Raw genomic sequence first — 19,088 nt, 5'->3', positions numbered from 1 at the left:
TGAAATTGAGTTTTGTAAAGACTAAATGCAATGTTCCAAAAACATTGCATAAAATAGGTAGCTTCTCTTATTTCTCTAAACATTGGCCTGGGTTATTTCACACATATGTCTAAAAAACACTTTAATGAGGTCATCTAAAAATTTAAACATTGAGATAACTGAGACAGAAATTAAACAAAAACATCAACATTATATTATTAGAATGAAGCAGAAGCAAATTTTAATTTCATATTGAATCCAAAAAGTATTCTTTTTCTACTATAATATGAATTAGAATGTATTTATTAAAAGTAGTAGCTTATATTTATTGTTTACTTGAACCAAGCACTTTGCTTAATATTTTTTGTATACATTTTTAATTCTAAAAACAAGCTTTTAGGTAAGCAGGATTTTTGTCCCTTTTGTATAAATGAGAGAACGATTTTTAGAGAACTTAACCTAACCTAGGTCACACATTAAGAAAATAGTGAGCAATTCAGCACTCTAAACACACCATTAGATGTATGCCTTAAAATAAATATCTTCTGGGGCACCTGGCAGGCTCAGTTGGTGGAGCATGTGACTCTTGATCTCAGGGTTGTGAGTTTGAACCCCATGTTGGGTGTACAGATCACTTAAAAAAAAAATCTTTAAAATAGATATCTTCTCTGATCAACCTATTTCAATTCATGTTTAAGACCTATAAATAAAGAATTATAAAATTAAGCTTGAATATTATTGCACAAGTGATTGTGACCATATGTTTGGGCCAGTCCAGAGTATTAGTTGTATACATCATGCACTGGTTCCAACCCACTAAAGCAGCAAAAGAAATGTATAGAAAGGCTATAGAGCAATTTACAGTGTCAACGGGAAAACAGACGACATGGAAAATCATCAATAATATGGCAGGCAGACCAACATCCACAGTCAAACATCACAAAACCAGTTGAGCGAGGCCATCAGTGCTGTGAGCACTGAGCCCTGCTCTACACAGTTAGGACCTCCGCTCCCTCCTGCCCTGCACACAGGCTGCCAGTGTGGCATCCTTCCCCTGAACCCCAGGAAGAGTGTGTCTCACCTCTGGAGTTGCCGCTGCTGGCCTTCAAATTGGTTCTCAATGAGCCTTTGGCCATCTCTAGGGGATTGGCAAAGTAACAATCAGGCAATTTCACATTTTATTATTTGAAGTGTCTTTGCTTCCCTCCATCCTCAAACAGGAGAAGAAGGTTAAGGTTCTGAGAAGCAGCCCTCCCCCACAAAAAAGACAAATATCTTCACTGCACAGGTAGAAATGATCAGGCAGTTCAACTTCTTTATTTTACATTTGTGCTTATCAGACCTTTTTGTAATGTATCTGTGTCTTGAGTGTTTTTTTTTTTCTTTTTAAGGCTGGGTTAATAATGAAAGTTCAAAATCGTTTTGTAATGTGCATTTTTAACTGACCTTGTGTACATTATGCCTTGTTTTTTGTGGGATTTTTGTTTTGTTTTGTTTTTACATAACCTGAGAATTTTGAAAAACTTCGTGACTTAGTAACAACTGATCCAAAAATATTGCTAAGTATATGCATAAGGCAATTATATTACATGTTACAGAAGTGACTCATGAGATTCTAAAAATTTAAGAACAAAAGAATCATTAAAAGTTGGTCATCTTATCCCAACACCATCATTTTTTAAATAAGCAGAAAAAAGCCCAGAGGTGTAAGATGTTTTTTTCTTTTTTTTTTTTGATTCAATTATCTTTATTAACCTATCAATGTTACATTTTATACATAATACCTAGTTGTTTTCTCAAAGGGATCTATATTTTAGTACATCATGTTAATAATAAAAAGCCAAGTTCAGATGGCTAAACTTCAGCCTAGCGTTTTAATATCCTCCGGACAAGGCAAGCTAGAAAGTCAATCACTTTATGCACATCAGAGTAGTGTTCCAAAATAACTAGGCAGCTGCTACACTTTTAAGCAAGGGAAGAAAAAAACTTTCATTTTGATCTTTTTGTGTTCCAGCAAATTATACTTTCAATTAACAGCAACAATGATACCATAAAAAATGCTCTGCTTTTTAAATTTCTGAACTTCAATACAAATTAAAATAGTAGTACCGGAGTCTTTTGGGAGGCAAACCGCTATCAGCTACATTCATCAGTGTAGCTGAGCCTCTTTATCGATAACCAGGTCCAGGTTGGGTATAGCCCTGACCAAAGGGAGGGCAGGTGCGTTTATAAGGGTTAGGTCCACTTGGAGGTGGAGTCATAGTACTTCCAGGAGGTGGAGTAAAACCTGGTCTCGGTTGATAGGCCCCGGGTTGGCTTGAAGTCATTCCAGGTTGTGAGGCAGGGGCCACAGTATAACTGGTAGGCTGAGAAGTTTGGGTAGTGTAAGTTTGTGGAGGGTAACTGCTCGCCTGGTACTGCTGTGGTGGTTGAGCAGGCAGCTGTTGAGGCTGGCCAGCAAAGGCAGGAGCTGGTGCCTGGGAAGCTGGTTGCTGGCCATATCCCTGGAACTGCTGAGGTTGTTGGGGTCCAGTCTGCTGACTATAGCCTGCTGAATACTGGATACCGTACTGCTGGGGCGGCTGGGGTGGCTGGGGTGGCTGGGGTGGCTGCTGAGCACCATAGCCGGCCTGCTGCGGGTACTGCTGGTACATCTGACCTTCACTCTGATCTGCTTGTGTCTGAGCTCCTGTATACGGGGGCGGCTGTGGCTGAACTCCTGGCGGATGAGCTGCAGAGGAGGAGGAAGCAATGTTGTCGGGGGTTCCTGAACGGTCTTCTGCAGGAGCACTGGGTGGCCCTGAAACCTAATCATCTGTTAAGCCAAACGCTGACATGACATTTTTATTGATTTCATCTTGGTTTTTAAAGGATCAAAAGCTGACATACTTGCTGCCCTAACCTGAGTAGACTGTTTTCCAGAAGAATCAGAAGCAGCAGGCTTTTCATCCCTACCATCCACAGTATCATTTTCAGGAATACTGGTGGAAGGTCCTGGTTCTCCAGGTGGTTCCAAACTATCCAACAAGCGATTCACTTTATTTCGCAGTTCTATTAGCTCTCGAGGGAGATATTTCACTTGACTCGATTCAAGGGGTCTTGGTTGGCCATTAACAAATAATGTCAGTTTCAGTATTCTACTACACTGAATTGAAAAAGAAAGGTCAGAACTATCAAAAATTGTTATAAGATCGCCATCCTCATCTTTATACTTTATTGTAACTTCATCATTACTCAGGAGTTTTCCTCTGAAAACTCGCTGCATCATTAGCACTAATTCATCGTAAGTAACATCTTCATTATGAATTGGAATTCATCGAATATCCTCCCCAAGTTGAGCTTTGATGATTAGCTTCCCACTTAGGTCCAACTGTCCATTCATGGTGGACTCCAGGATGTTCTGTACATACAACTCTACGGAAAGACTGACCGGTGCGAGGCAGACGCCGGGCTGGCTCCGGGGCATCATGGGGTGGCTGCGGTCACGGCCCACTCCGGTGCCCTCCACCGGTGCCGTCGCACCTCGCTAGTAAGCTCGCGCGGGCCCCGGCCAATCGCACGGACCCACCAAGCCTAGCGAGATCTCGGGCCCAGTCTAAGATGTTTTTTTCTAAATCCTATAGCTAGATAGGAACAAAACAAGAAGTTTGTCTTTATATGTAACATTATGCCTATTACAGTAAGTGCTTCTTGAATTAAATTGGCCTGAGCCAAGTTTCTGTGACTCTCCAACCTTTCCATTATGGATGGTATAGTTCTTTCAGTTTTCTCACTTATGTTCTTGACATCTAACAGCATAGACTAAAGTGGCGTAATTAAGGTAATTGAGAACACAAGATCAGTTTAAACCAGGCCCACATATTATCCAGCTCTTGAATTTTCATATTTACATACATATAGAGAACACCTAGTTATTATCTCCATAACATATAACACTTTGGGACCATTTAGCTGAATACTGTTACGACAAAAACAGAAACTTAAATTAAGAGGGGGCAACTATCTAGCATATTTCCAGGAATTATGTTTTACTTTTATCAGTATAGTCTGCAAAAGCATAAAGCTTTTTATGGGGAGCAGCTACCATCATCTCCTGCAGGCAAGGATCTTGAGGGGAAAAACCAACACCGGTGTTTTCCACAAAGGAGAATGTATCTTCTTGTAGCACTTAGGCTTTCTTTGGATTATTGACCATAGCTGCAGATCATTTATTTAAAATGTGGTAATGTGCCTGAGTGGCTCAGTTGGTTAAGCGACTGCCTTCGGCTTGGGTCATGATCCTGGGGTCCCTGGATCGAGTCCCGCATCAGGCTCCCTGCTCCGCAGGGAGTCTGTTTCTCCCTCTGACCCTCCCCCCATCATGTGCTTTCTCTCTCTCAAATAAATAAATAAAATCTTTTAAAAAAATAAAAAAATAAAATGTGGTAATGAAAAAAATTATAAAAAAAAAAAAGAGGTGCCTGGGTGGCTCAGTCATTAAGTGTCTGCCTTCCACTCAGGTCATGATTCCAGGGTCCTGGGATTGAGTCCTGCATCGGGCTCCCTGCTCAGTGGGAAGCCTGCTTCTCCCTCTCCCACTCCCCCTGCTTGTGTTCCCTTTCTGGCTATGTCTTGTCAAATAAATAAATAAAATCTTTAAAAAAATTATAAAATGTCTTAACGCATTTACCAACTCTTAGAAAGCACATACATGTTGTTTTCTAACTCGTTGCAGGTTTTTCCAGCCAGGTCGTTCCCAAGCCTTCCATTGTCATGTCACTAGCACACCCTGTACAGAAGACAGAATTTCCTAGTTCTCTGATTGTGCTAACTGGGTTAGTTTTTGGAACTGCTGGAATACTCCTTATTTAAGGTTGAAATCGAACAAAACGCTCAAGAGAAGCAAACATTTTGTTTCTGTGGTAGTCTCTCACATGTATGAAACATGTTTGTCATATCCATTCACTGTAAAGGAATTGGTTCCTTCCTGTTAACGCAAGTAAATGTCAAAATACACATCAGAATGAGCTGGATGATGCAACGGAGGTGAAGGTGAAGGTGAAGCTAAGGTGTTGGTTGGCAACCTTGGGAGTTCCCTGGATGAAATCTGAAGCTGACTCTATATACTGAGGGCAAGGGGAGATGGGAGAAAGAGGCAGGCCACTCCAGACTGGGAAATGGCAGTTTTAACAAATAAGGAACTTACATACAGAGCTTTTCTTGAGTGGCTGCAAGATGACTAGATCTCCACACCCATCCTTCAGATCTTAAACAGGTATAGAGCAGCCTTAATTGGGTTCAACTGTATATTCAGTCCAGATGGTCCAGTAAGAGTTTACCCTCAAAACAATGTCCTTGAAAGAGCTCCTACTGTGAGAATGGTGGGCAGAACGTACATCCCAAGGTCTGGAGAGAGGGTGGAAAGACCTTGATCACCTGGTCCCAGCCAGGGAGTCAACCAACCGTCATGTCTTCTTGATGAGGTTGGCTGGAAGGTGCGTGGGAAAGTAGGAAAGTATCAGGGCCACCTCAGACGAACAAAATGTGTACCATTTCTTAGCAGTACATCTAAATGATCCTCAAAATGATCTTTTGTGGGGCAATGTTCTGTATCAAACAAGGCCCTGGACTTGGGTAAACAGAAAAGTTGATTCTCTCTTCAGACTGTAATACCATATAGCATCCCGACCATTGAGTGGCTCAGAAGCTGCTTCTAATCAAAATATTAATGAATAGCCTCAGGCTAAGTCTGGCTGTTGGGGGATATTCGAAACTCTGGTTTATGCTATTAGCAAGCTGCGTTAAATAAAACGGCTTCTATGAAAGTGTCCATAGACAGTACAAAAGACAAAAAAGTGAGAAAGGAGAATTATGCTCCATTCTGGACATCTGGGAAAGTCTGACTAGGCAAAGGGGCTCAGATACTAAAACCCTTGACAGGAAGGTTTATTTCCTTAATCAAAGATAAGTGCCAGAAGCTTGCTTAGATTACCAAAATTCTTTGTTCTAAATCTGTATCTATCAAGCAGGCTTTTGATTACAATTTAACTTCCCATGTATTTTCCCAGAGGGCAGAGAACATAACTGATCTGTGAGTATATGAGGAAATGTAACTGCTTTGTCATGACCTAACGCTTGAGTTGTTTTGAAACAGCTTCAGTGAAATCTGATTCATATACCATTTAACCATTCACATACCATTTAACTATTCAGTTCGACCATTTAAAATATATAATTCAATGTTGTTATTGTTGTTTTGCATATTAATAGAGTTGTTCAATCATTACCAAAATAAAATTTGGATTTCCTACTACTTATATCACCCCCAAAAGAAAACTCATTGCCATTAGCAGTCACTGCCCATTGTTTTTGTTTTGTTTTGCTTTAGGATTTTCTTTTCCAGTTTTATAGAGGTATAATTGACATATAATATTGTATACGTTTAAGGCATACAGTGTAATGATTTGATACACATGTATATTACAAAATCCTTCACCTCATATAATTACCATTTTTGTTGTTATAGTGGGAACATTTAAGATCTACTTATCTATATTTCAAGTATGCAATATTGTATTGTTAACTATAATCACCACACTGTACATTAAATGCCTAGAACTTACTCATCTTACAACTGAAAAGTTTGTATCCTTTTACCAACATCTAATTGTCCCCATTCATCAGTTGATACACATTTGGGTTGTTTCCACTTTTTGGCTATTATGACTAAGGGTTCTATGAATATTCACATACAAGTTCTGGTGTGAATATGTTTTCAGTCCCTTGGGGTATATACCTAGGAGTGGAACTACTGGGACATATGGCAACCCTATGTTCAACATTTTGAGGAAATGCCAAACCAATTTCCAAAGTAACTGTACCCTTTTACATTTCTACCAGTAATATATGAGGGTTCCAATTTCTCCACATCCTTTTCAACATCTGATAGAGTATGTGTGTGTGTGCACGTGCACTTGTCAAAAGTGTCTGTTGTTTCTGTTATAGCCATCCTACTGGTGATGAAGTGGTATCTTATTGTGGTTTGTGCTTATTGGCCATTTGTATATCCTTTTTTGGGGAAATGTCCATTTAGATCCTTTGTCTATTTTTAATTGGATTATTTGTCTTTTTATTATTGAGTTGCAAAAGTTCTTTATATGTTCTGGATATAAGTCTCTTATCAATTATGTGATTTGAAAAACTTTTCTCCAATTATGTGGGACTTTTTCACTTTCTTGGTGGTATTGATTGATCCCCAGCATTTTAAAGCATGGTAGAGAGTGTTAGAATGTTCATTTTCAATAAATTGAAATGAGGAGGGAAAGTATAGGTATATACTTATAAGTAACATAGAAAATGTTAAGCGTCTGCCTTTGGTTAGAGTCATGATCCCCCAGGGTCCTGGGACCGAGCCCTGCATCGGGCTCCCTGCTTAGCGGGGATGGGGGGGTGTAGTCATGGAGATCTGGCCCATTGTTATTGAGATACTAAGGATGAGATGTACAACTCAGCTTGGGAAAGTCAAGTGAAGCTTCTTGGAATACCTAATGGCAAAACTGACACTTACAGTTAATGAGGTAATTCAGAGATTTTAGGCATGAACAAAAGCAAGATAGAAGGAACCATAAACAGTTTGATGTTGTTGGCTTATGAAAGGCAGGGAATATCTGCAAAATATGATTATAAAGGGATTGACAAAAGTCAGATACCATCACACTGTATGGCCAGATACAGAGTTTAAACTGTGTCCTGTTGTTGATAAACTGAAACCCTTCAAATTAAAGAACCACATAGCTTAACTCTAAATCCAAATGCATATATACACACAAATACAAATACAAATATGAACCTGAAAAACTGCAATAAAGAACTGGCATAAATTTAACGAAAACATTAAGCTTTTTCTAAATGTAATATCTTCATCGATAAAAGTCAATTTGAAAATGACTTTAGCTAATCCACCCTGCTGTATGTGACTACAGTGATTTTATTCACCTTTACTCTCTCTATAATTTTGGCGTTTCTCACATTTCTCTTCATTTTTGCCTATGTCCCCAGAAAATAAAGGCCAGCCCCTTCCCAATATTGGACATTGTTAATTTCCTGCTTGTTTTAATGTCTTTGAGATAGCATATAGTACTGTACTGATTCTGGCATTTAGTAAAAACATGGTACTAGGGCAGGTAAAACAAATCTTTGGAGCAAGATGACTAGAGGACAAAAAAAAAAAAATCAAGTATATTTACTCTCATTCATGCTATTTCCCTGAGAGATGTCAGCAACATGGTTGAGGGAGAAGCTCTGGACCTCCTTCCCCTTAAGAAACACACTGATTCAGAACAATTCCTGGACAAATTTCCTGTCTGAAAGTGCTTTGTTGAAGATATATGCTGAAGACCATATATGCATGGGCTTATTTCTGGGCCCTCTATAGTGTTCTGTTGTTCTATGTGTCTTTTTTATGCTTTGTAACATAGTTTGAAATCAGAACTGACTGTGATACCTCCAGCTTTGTTCTTTCTCAAGACTTCTTTGTCTCTTTGGAGCCTTTTGTGTTTCTTTATGAACTTTGGGATTCAGAGAAGTGTTTCTTAAAAGCAATTTGTGTAATTTCTTTCCATGCCTCTTCATCATGTTCAAGATAACCTTCATTCTCCTTCACGTATCACCCAATCCCTTGTAATCTGACTCCTGTTTCTTTCTAGTTTCAACTTCTGCTACTCCTGGGCATCAGTACTCCTTTTTGGGACAAATCTACCACATTGAATTCCTCCATCAATTACTGGCTTGGCTCTAAACCTCCATACTTCAGCCCACACTATTATGTACTTTCAAACCCTTTGGTTGCCTCTTCACAAGGCTTCTCGTTATTCAGCAAAATATCACTTCCTCTAAGAAGTCTAGGCTTAAGATTCCAATTTAAATGCACCGGTTACATACTTTGGATCACTGTTCATGATTATGTTCTGTTGAAATCCTTATTTTATGTACTGTCTCTCCCATTAAATTCTTTGAGCAGAAATTTCTAAAATGTCAACCTGTGCCTTCCCAAGGCCTAGTATAGTGCTTAGTACATTGTTGGTGCTCAGGCAATGTATATTAACTATGAATAAATATGGGTGAATCAATGAATGAATGAATGAGTGAGTTATGGACCAGAAGGTAATGAAGCAGAATATTTATATTAGTCCTTAAAATCTTTTATGCTCTGAAGGTGTCAATCAAGATGCCTACTTAATATTACTGACACATAGCAGGCATACCAAGTTTATTGAATTGAAAACGTTTTGAAGTTGGTAAGAGCTGTCTGAAATATAAAAGTTTTATGTTTTCATTTTTGTTTTCTTTTGGTGGATGGCAGTATCAAAACATTTACTGACCAAAAACCAGCCACTCAGTCTTTCAACTGCAAGTCAAGGGATGATATTGGATTTCTTTCTCTGAAAAGTCTTTCACAAATAAAGCGAATTACTTTTTTTCTTTCTTTCTTTTTTTTAATTAACATATAATGTATTAGTTGTTTCAGGGGTACAGGTCTGTGATTCATCAGTCTTACACAATTCACAGTGCTCACCATAGCACATACCCTCCCCAATGTCCATCACCCAGCCACCCCATCCCTCCCACCCCCCTCCACTCCAGCAACCCTCAGTTTTTTTCCTGAGATTAAGAGTCTCTTATGGTTTGTCTCCCTCTCTGGTTTCATCTTGTTTCATTTTTCCCTCCCTTCCCCTATGATCTTCTGTCTTATTTCTCAAATTCCTCATATCAGTGAGATCATATGATACTTGTCTTTCTCTGAGTTATTTCGCTTAGCATAATACCCTCTAGTTCCATCCACATCATTGCAAATGGCAAGATTTCAATTTTTGATGGCTGCATAATATTCCATTGTGTATATATACCACATCTTCTTTATCCATTCATCTGTTAATGGACATCTAGGCTCTTTCCATAGTTTAGCTATTGTGGATGTTGCTGCTATAAACATTGGGGTGCATGTGCCCCTTTGGATCACTGCATTTGTATCTTTGGGGTAAATACCCAGTAGTGCAATTGCTGGGTCATGCAGTAGCTCTATTTTCAACTTTTTAAGGAACCTTCATATTGTTTTCCAGAGTGGCTATACCAGCTTGCATTCCCACCAACAGTGTAGGAGGGTTCTCCTTTCTCTGCATCCTTGCCAACATCTGTCGTTTCCTGACTTGTTAATTTTAGCCATTCTGACTGGTGTGAGGTGGTATCTCACTGAGGTTTTGATTTGGATTTCCCTGATGCCAAGTGATGTTGAACACTTTTTCATGTGCCTGTTAGCCATTTGGATGTCTTCTTTGGAAAAATGTCTGTTCATGTCTTCTGCCCATTTCTTGATTGGATCATTTGTTCTTTGGGTGTTGCGTTTGATAAGTTCTTTATAGATTTTGGATACTAGCCCTTTTCGGATATGTCATTTGCAAATATTTTCTCCCATTCTGTTGGTTGTCTTTTGGTTTTGTTGACTGTTTCCTTTGCTGTGCAAAAGCTTTTTATCTTGATGAAGTCCCAATAGTTCATTTTTGCCCTTGCCTCCCTTGCCTTTGGCAATGTTTCTAGGAAGAAGTTGCTGTGGCTGAGGTCAAAGAGGTTGTTGCCTGTGTTCTTCTCAAGTATTTTGATGGATTTCTGTCTCACATTTAGGTCTTTCATCCATTTGGAGTCTATTTTTGTGTGTGGTATAAGAAAATGGTCCAGTTTCATTCTTCTGCATGTGGCTGTCCAATTTTCCCAACACCATTTGTTGAAGAGACTGTCTTTTCTCCATTGGACATTCTTTCCTGCTTTGTCAAAGATTAGTTGGCCATAGAGTTGAGGGTCCATTTCTGGGCTCTCGATTCTGTTCCATTGATCTATGTGTCTGTTTTTGTGCCAGTACCATACTGTCTTGATGGACAGCTTTGTAATAGAGCTTGAATTCTGGAATTGTGATGTCACTGGTTTTCCTTTTCTTTTTCAACATTCCTCTGGCTATTCAGGGTCTTTTCTGGTTCCATACAAATTTTAGGATTATTTGTTCCATTTCTTTGAAAAATGTGGATGGTATTTTGATAGGAATTGCATTAAATGTGTAGATTGCTCTAGGTAGCATAGACATTTTCACAATATTTGCTCTTCCAATCCATGAGCATGGAACGTTTTTCCATTTCTTTGTGTCTTCCTCAATTTCTTTCATGAATATTTTATAGTTTTCTGAGTACAGATTCCTTGCCTCTTTGGTTAGATTTATTCCTAGGTATCTTACGGTTTTGGGTGTAATAAAGCAAATTATTTTTTTAAATTACAGGTAGTTGAGATATAAATTCAATTCAGTAGAAAATTGCATAATTGCTTTGACTTTTATAGATTACAATGATTATTTATATGGCATAACCATTCTGATAGCTGAATTTGTGTGTGTGCACACTGAAACGAGTGACAAAAAAGTAAAAGTTACAATTTGCATATCTGTCTTCCTATCTGGCAATTTTGATTTAATATTATGTTCAAGAATACTCTATATTTTTATATAAGATTGGCTTCCTCTGTAATAGTAACATTAGCATATGGCATGAGAATAATATATTTTCATATAGAAATACTTGTGAATAACAGAGATAATGCAATTTATATATTAATTAAGTAGAAAGCTTTAAAAGTTTTTACCTCTTAATTAGAATTAATCATCGTTATGAATTTTGGCCTCATATAATTTAAGAATTTATGATAAAAAATAAAGTGTGGTAAAATCCCTGTCAAATTCTAATATTTATAGTAAAACAAAACAAAAGGTATAGTAAGACAGATTCCTCTTTTTGAGACTGATAGGTTTTCATGACACTGGAGGATATCCATTATGATTAATATTAATTAGCATTTTAAATATTTTACATTATTATACTCTTCTAAGTCATCTAGATATATGGTTAGTAACCTTCTTTTAAAAAGTGGAAATTTGTAAATAATCTCTTGACAAGAAATGTGATTTTTTCCCCACAACTCAACCTGATGAACTCATGTGAGTGCAGTGCTATCTCTGTAGTCAATGAAAGTAATGAACTAGCATCCAGATAATGAATCACAAACGTGAATGAGAAAGATCCCCTGATGCCATAAGACTCAACTCTACTGGTCACCTTATTCTTCACTGAAAAATAGGTGTTAGAGCATAAACTCGTTCAACTCTAGTTACTTTAGAGAATAAAATCAGGTCTCAGTTATAGATGCATTTTTCCTATAATATGGGACTTAAAAAGTAACTGCCAAATTGGGCAATACTGCTAATATATCCTTAATCACAGGCCTGATGTTTTAAACCTTTATAAGAAATTTGAAAGACTGACAGAAACCAATACAAAGATAATTTGTATTGAATTGGGTAGGGAAACTTTCCCCATAGAAGTGGAGCTATTGTGTGGACATAAAGTATCAACTGTCCATTTTGTTGTGGTGGTTTGTTTGCAGGGGAGATAGTTTGCAAATATTTAAATACTATATTATCTTTCTAAGTTTGAGTGATAATAGCTATGTTTTTCCTTTTGCCCTTCTGCTTTACTTCCCTAATTATTCTTCTTTACCATCTTCTCCTTCCATCTTTATCCCTTTTTCTCTACCATGTCCCATTATGGCTTCTCTTTTCTATTTTTCCTTGTAAGCTTGCTCTGCACACACTACTTTTCCAGAGCCAATTTTTTTCCTGGAATGGGAAGGGACTGTTTATCTCAGAGAGGGGAACTTTGCCCCATGGAGCTGTTCTGGTCAGATAAGCAGCCAGCTGCTGATTGGACAGGACAAGGTTGGCTGTGTTCTCTTCTGGATGAAACTGACTAGCAGGAGCGGAGCCACCTGATGATGGAGCAGGGAGCCACAGCCAAAGCTGATAGTAGGGAATGTTTGAGGGTAGGATAAACATTTCATAGACTCTAAAACTAAATATGTTCTGCTTGACTTGGTCATATTGTCACAGGTTTCTCTTTGGCTGCTATTCAACATATTCCTAATGGATTTACAATGGCAGCTAAATGAGTGCTATCTCATGTATCTAAATTTTGAAAACATAAATCTTCCTCAGCAGGTCATCATGAAATATCCCCTCTTTTATCAGCAAGGCTCCCACAGTGTCCTATTACTTTGTGGACAAATGGCTCAGAATTTGATTTAATATATTTTTAACATTTCATAATCAATAGGACTTTTCATAATGATAAGTTAAATATTAGTGGTTCATTTTGTTTAGGTACACAACAGGCATTTTAATTAAAGAATTATTTGTGTAGCTTCTTGCCAATGAATATGATGCTTCTGACCTTGCAGCTGTGTGCAGTTGTGGCCAGGTCTGCTAATCAGTGACCCTTTCTCATCACATCACTGTTAGCATACATAACTTTGTCTGATGACTGAGGCCAGTGCCTCTTTTCTGACTGTCTTTTATAATTGTTCTTTCATGTTCCCTATGGGATTAGGCTATTGCTATATGCAGACAAGGACAAAGAAAAGGTACAGGATTTTTTTAATGGGGGGATTTTCTGAGAAAAGACTACATTCCTAGGGAAATTGTTGCAATGATTTGGGTAGATCAATAGTTTCCAAATTTGAGAGTGCATGAGAAACACCTCGAAGGTTTGCTAAGATACAGATTGCTGGGCTCCACTCACAGTTTTTTAATCAATTGGTCTGATTAAGGGGCCAGAATTTTCTTTTCTAACACATTCCCAGGTGATGCTCAAGATGCTGATCCAGGACCACACTTTGAGAATGCCTAGAATGGTTGAGTAAATTATCCTATAGATGGATCCACAGGTACACCTTATTCTCTGGTCCAGTGCATGTTTGGTTGCAACAACTATTAACATTCAGGATCTTGCCATTGCTCATCAGCCCTTCTCCGTACCATTTTATAATTAGAGGGCATGGACTAGGCTGTAAGAACTTATTAGTGGTTCTGTTTCTTTTAAATGTTGAGCTTGGCACATAGATAGGACTAATCAAAGTGTTTGAGTAAATGGGGGTCACATGTCTATTATCTCAGTTTTGCTCATTAAGGTTAGGTGACATTAGAGATTCTGATTTTAAGTTTGGCTTGTAGCTGTAAGTCTCTGTTGTCTGACTGTAGGCCAGTGTGTAAAAAGATATATTGATTTTCTTAATCTTTTTTTTTAATCTCCCTATCTAGTCTTGAAAAGGTCTAATAAAGTCACTTCCTTTACTTTGAAGATGTTGATGAGGATGTTTGCACCAGATGTGATCTGTCTCAGAGTGTTGTTATTTGACAATTTTGAGTTATATCCTAGACTCCTGCCATTTTGTTAGAATAATTAATTACTGACTACATGTTCTTTGGAGAGTGCTACTGCCAGGACAATGGGAAGGATAAAAAGTATCCCTTGAAGGACTGGGGGCAGGGATAATTTTGGAGAGCCAAAAATACTTAGATTTCAAATTCCTTGAAGGTAAGAGCCATAGTTTCTTCCTTCTTAATGACTGCATTCACAGATCTTAACTACATTTTGTCTTCAATATTCACACCTAATCCATTTATTAAACACTGATATTACCATAACATTGAGGCAAGGAAATCCTAAGAAACAGTGTATCTCAGGATTTTCCAGTACGATCCTTGGAAAATTAGTGTTTTACAAATAGTTTTGTCATCAAAGAACTTTGGAAAATTTGGAACAAATAAAACCAACTTCCTCCTCACTCAGGGTCATAATACACATAAGCAGAATAAAGTCTCCAGAAGGTGCTGCAGGAAAAATCAAAACCATATTGTTTAACCTCGGATTCTTTAGATTTATTTAAAGAAAACTCTGTCAAACACTCCCCCTATTTAGGTATTATTATCAGCACTTTGCAGATGATAACATTTCAGAATAGAGAAATTAATAATTTAGTCTATGGTTTCCACAAGTGCCATCCCACCTAATCATTCATGGGAAGTGAAGTACAGAGCTCAAGTACTTGAAAGGCAGGCTGATCCCTTGCTTAGGGCACTTGCAACACATAACCACTAACATGGCACAAGGTTATTTTCAGAAGAATTCTGTAATACTATTATATAAGCAGTATTGAAATAATTGTCATGAAAAAATTAATTTTTAAATCTCCTCCCACTTCTTTTATAGATTGGAACTTATTTTTACGTTGTATTTTATAAGGGGCTCCCCCAAGCCTTTGCAGTGTCTGGTAGCTCTGAAGTTCTTATTCTGTCTCTGCTGTTCCTCTTTCAAAATTTCAATTTCAAGTGCACGTTCTTAAACTACTAACTCCATGTCACTTATGCTAAGCATCACTCCAAAATATCTTATCTTTATTGAGACCTTCCATTTTCTCACCCCATAATTTTTTCACCATTTATTACTTCCTCACATCCATAGTTTCTATCATCATAGCCATTCCCTTGCAAATGTTCTCAATACTGTTGTCCCCCTTTTTCACCATTTAACTGCCTGGCTAAACCCTTTCTTGTTGAATTCAACTACTGTCCTAAATTCCAAGTTATATGCCTTGAATAGGCACTGAAATAAACTTGAAATCCTATTCTACCCCCTGGTTAAATCCCCACCCCTCATAGGACTATACTTCCTCTTCCAGCTTCCCGCATTCTCTCTTCGGCCCTCATATTAAGCTGATGCCCTTGACTCATAATAAAATAGAACAAATCAAATGACTTACTCAAACCTTTCTTTCATCTCTATTGATGTTTTCTGCCTTCTCTTTTTTAACAATTTATAGAGAAAAATTGTCTACTCTAAACAGAGACAAACCCAACTCTTCCACTCCACATCTGTTATTATTAATTTTATGTGTCAACCTGACTGGACCATGGGGTGTCGAGATTAAACATTATTTCTGGGTATGTCTATGAGGGGGTTTCTGGATGAGATTAGCATTTGATTCCATAGAGTCAATAAAGCAGATCATCCTCTCCAAAGAGGGTTGGGGTCCTCCAATTCATTGAGGGCCTGAATAGAACAAAAATGGAGGGAGGGAGGATTTGTTACCTTCCTGCCTGCCTTTTGAGTGGGGACATTGGTATTCTCCTACCCTTGGGCTGGAGTTTACACCATTTTCTTCTCTGGTCCTCAGGCCCTCAGATTCAGGCTGGAGTTACACCACCAGCTTTTCTCCAGCTGTGAGATGGGACTTTTCTGCCTCCATAATTGTTTCAGCCAGAAAGGGTCGGGGGAGGGAGAGATAGGGAGAGAGGGAGGGAGTGAGGGAGAGGGAGAGTTTGAGATTTAGATTTAGACTTATAGACATCGTTTTGGTACTGTTTCTCTAGAGAACCCTGATCAATACAGCATCCCATTGTCTGTCACTCTCAGGGATTTTAATGAGGCTGTTTTCCCTCCCTCTTTCTATTACAACATCCATTTCTACCGCTCAGATAGATTGTTTTTTTCAGTATACAAAACACATGATCAAATCCTTTGACAACAAGGGGATGATCACTTTGACCACTTCTCCCCTTTCTATGTATGATCCAGTATTCTGCTCATTTTTACATCAAAATTTCCCCAGTAATGTAGAATTCCTATTTTACTTTGTAAAATCACCCATTCACTTCAAATCATGTTATTTTTACATATGTGCCTATTCCAGTGAACTTCCCCTTGTCAGAATCACAGATGACTTCCACTGTACCAGAGCCACGAGTTACTTTATCTCTCATCACACTCTGCTTTCCTCTTCCTCTCTTAGCTTTGTTGATAGTACAGTTTCCTAATTTTCTCCCATTGACAGCTCCTCCTAAGGTCCTGTGCTCTTTCTTCTTTTAACTGACTTCTGTTAGAGTGGTCGAGTGTTGGGGCAGTGTCAGTTGCTGTTTTCTGCTTATACTCTCTTTCTAGGTTTTCTTATCTATTCAGTATTTTTGCTAAAGGATTCCAACTTTATCTCTTGAGCTACACGACCTGTCCCCCTGAATTCCAGGAGTCCACAGCCATATATCTAACAGCCTATTGAGAGCTTCAGTTATAAGTCTAATAGAAATCTCAAAGTTATCAAGGTCAAACCAGGAGTCTACAAAACTGCTTCTCCCCATTTTCTCCATCGCAGTTAATGACATAACCATCCGTCATTTGCTTACACAGAGAGTTTTACACTGATTCTTTTCTTTTCCTCAGCATTGGTCCCATCCAATTTCTCAGAAATCCCTGTCTGTTTTACTTTCAAAATACTGCTTGAGCCTGTCATTGTGTCTTCTTTATCTATTGCCACCACCTAAGCTAGGCCACAATCTCTTCCTTGGAATACTGCAGTCATCTTCTCCTTTGGTTATTCTAATTCCACTCTCATCCTTCAGCTCTTCCAGATCCTTTCTGAGCATATCAGTTAGTCTTCTGACAACCTTAAATAAGATCATGTTACCACTATACTCAAAACTTACAATTATTTTTTTATGGTTCAAATAAACTTCAAATTCCTTATCATAGCCTCCACTAAAAGACCTATATAATGTGGCCTTTATCTATTTACATGATCTTATTTCGAACAGTTCTGCTCCTCACTTATAATGCTATAACCACACTAATCTTTTCTCAGGTTTTCAAGGAGGCGAAACTCAGTCCTTCATTAAGCTCTTTGCGATGGCTCTTCCCTAAGCCTGAGATGCTTTCCCAGCACTCTTTGCATAACCAGCTCCTTCTCAATTCAGGTCTCAGCTCAGTTGGGTCTGCTTCAGAGAGAGCCTCTATGACTACCTTTTCCATCCCACAGTTAGCTTTCATCATATCAACATATTTTTTGTAGATTATCACTACTTGAGATTATTCTATAAATTTACTTTCTCTTGAATTTTTTTGTGCACATCAATTGAAGTGTGTGCTACTCTCTGGTTTGTTAGTTTATCTGGTTGCATACTTTGCCCTGTATGAAAGCAAAATTATGAAAGAATAGCTAGTTATTAGGAGACAAAATATAAAGTGCTTTCAAAACACACATTGCATTATAGATACCTAAAAATAATGTACAGCAAAGAATTCTCTCTCATGGGAAGAGTTGATTGTGTAAGGTCATTAAAAAGTAACTCAAAGTCCATTACGTTAACAAAAGAATAAAATGCCATTAGGCTGGGGCTGGGAGGTTGGCTATTAATTGAGCACTGCAGTGCTTGCCTTCGTACATAGTCCTTAGAAACCCAAGTAAAAATTCCCTTGAAGTAAATCAATGTAGACTGATCTTTGGCATATAATAAATAAGACTTTTACCTAATGACATAATGGAGCTGGTTTATGATTATGAGTGAATGCTAAAACATTAGGGGAAAGATTGATATGAAACTTTTTAATGGAAGATTTAAGCTATTAAGCTATCATTAACCTAAATATTCACATCTATGCTAACATTACAAAAAGAGGAAAGAACTTCACATTATGTGCCTCCTGATATGGGGGGAAAACAAACTGAAAAAATAACCTCCACAAAACAAAAACAACCAGAACAGATCAAATCAAGCCTCTAGATATAACTACCAGTTAACAGAAATATGTGGGGATAAAGGAACATGTGAAATTATACCACAAGGATACAAGTGGGTATATCTAAAATGCAAGGAATTCTATAGCACAAATGATGTATCTTCTTCTAATTGGAAGATATTCCATCCTTTTGATTCTGACACTTTTGGAAGAGGGGAGAAGTTAAAGAGATTAAATGGTAAGGATACCAGAACCCTCATTCTTCATCCTCTCTTTTCTTCTTAGAGGTTGACCAGTAGGAGGGCAGTGTAAGAGGAAGGCATTTCAGAAATATTCAGGTAGGTATGCAACTGTCACAGAACACTGATTAGTGGCACACTTTCCTTAGCTTATGAAAGGTTTGAAACTTCTTGGGAGAAGCCTCAAAAATATCCATTTCCAATACAGCTTGGGGTGATGGTACAGGAGCATTTGTGAAAGCTAACTACATATATAAGCATCAAGGTGTGATTCTAGCTGCAGGGACTCAAGGGCTGATTTGATAAGGTGGCAGAGTCTGGATTTGGGAATTAAGGGCAACCACAGGTAGAGACCTAATCTAGAAGTGAGCACTAGCATAAATAGCCAAAGGAGACCAGATTAAACATAGTGATCATCAAAAAATAAAAAATAAAAAATAAACATAGTGATCATCAA

General features: G+C 38.0%; 1 pseudogene; it reads right to left on the bottom strand.

Annotated features, from left to right (window-relative positions):
- Positions 1-1,693: 1,693 nt before the first annotated feature.
- Positions 1,694-3,479, bottom strand: LOC112832388 (protein TFG pseudogene; annotated as a pseudogene).
- Positions 3,480-19,088: the final 15,609 nt, after the last annotated feature.

This window comes from Callorhinus ursinus, unplaced genomic scaffold (genome assembly GCF_003265705.2).
Source record: "Callorhinus ursinus isolate GAN/ISIS: 27379988/994484 unplaced genomic scaffold, GSC_fseal_2.0 scaffold14, whole genome shotgun sequence".
In the NCBI taxonomy this organism is placed as follows: Eukaryota; Metazoa; Chordata; class Mammalia; order Carnivora; family Otariidae; genus Callorhinus; species Callorhinus ursinus.
The sequence above is the reverse complement of the archived record's forward strand: the minus strand, read 5'-3'. Positions and strand labels throughout refer to the sequence as shown.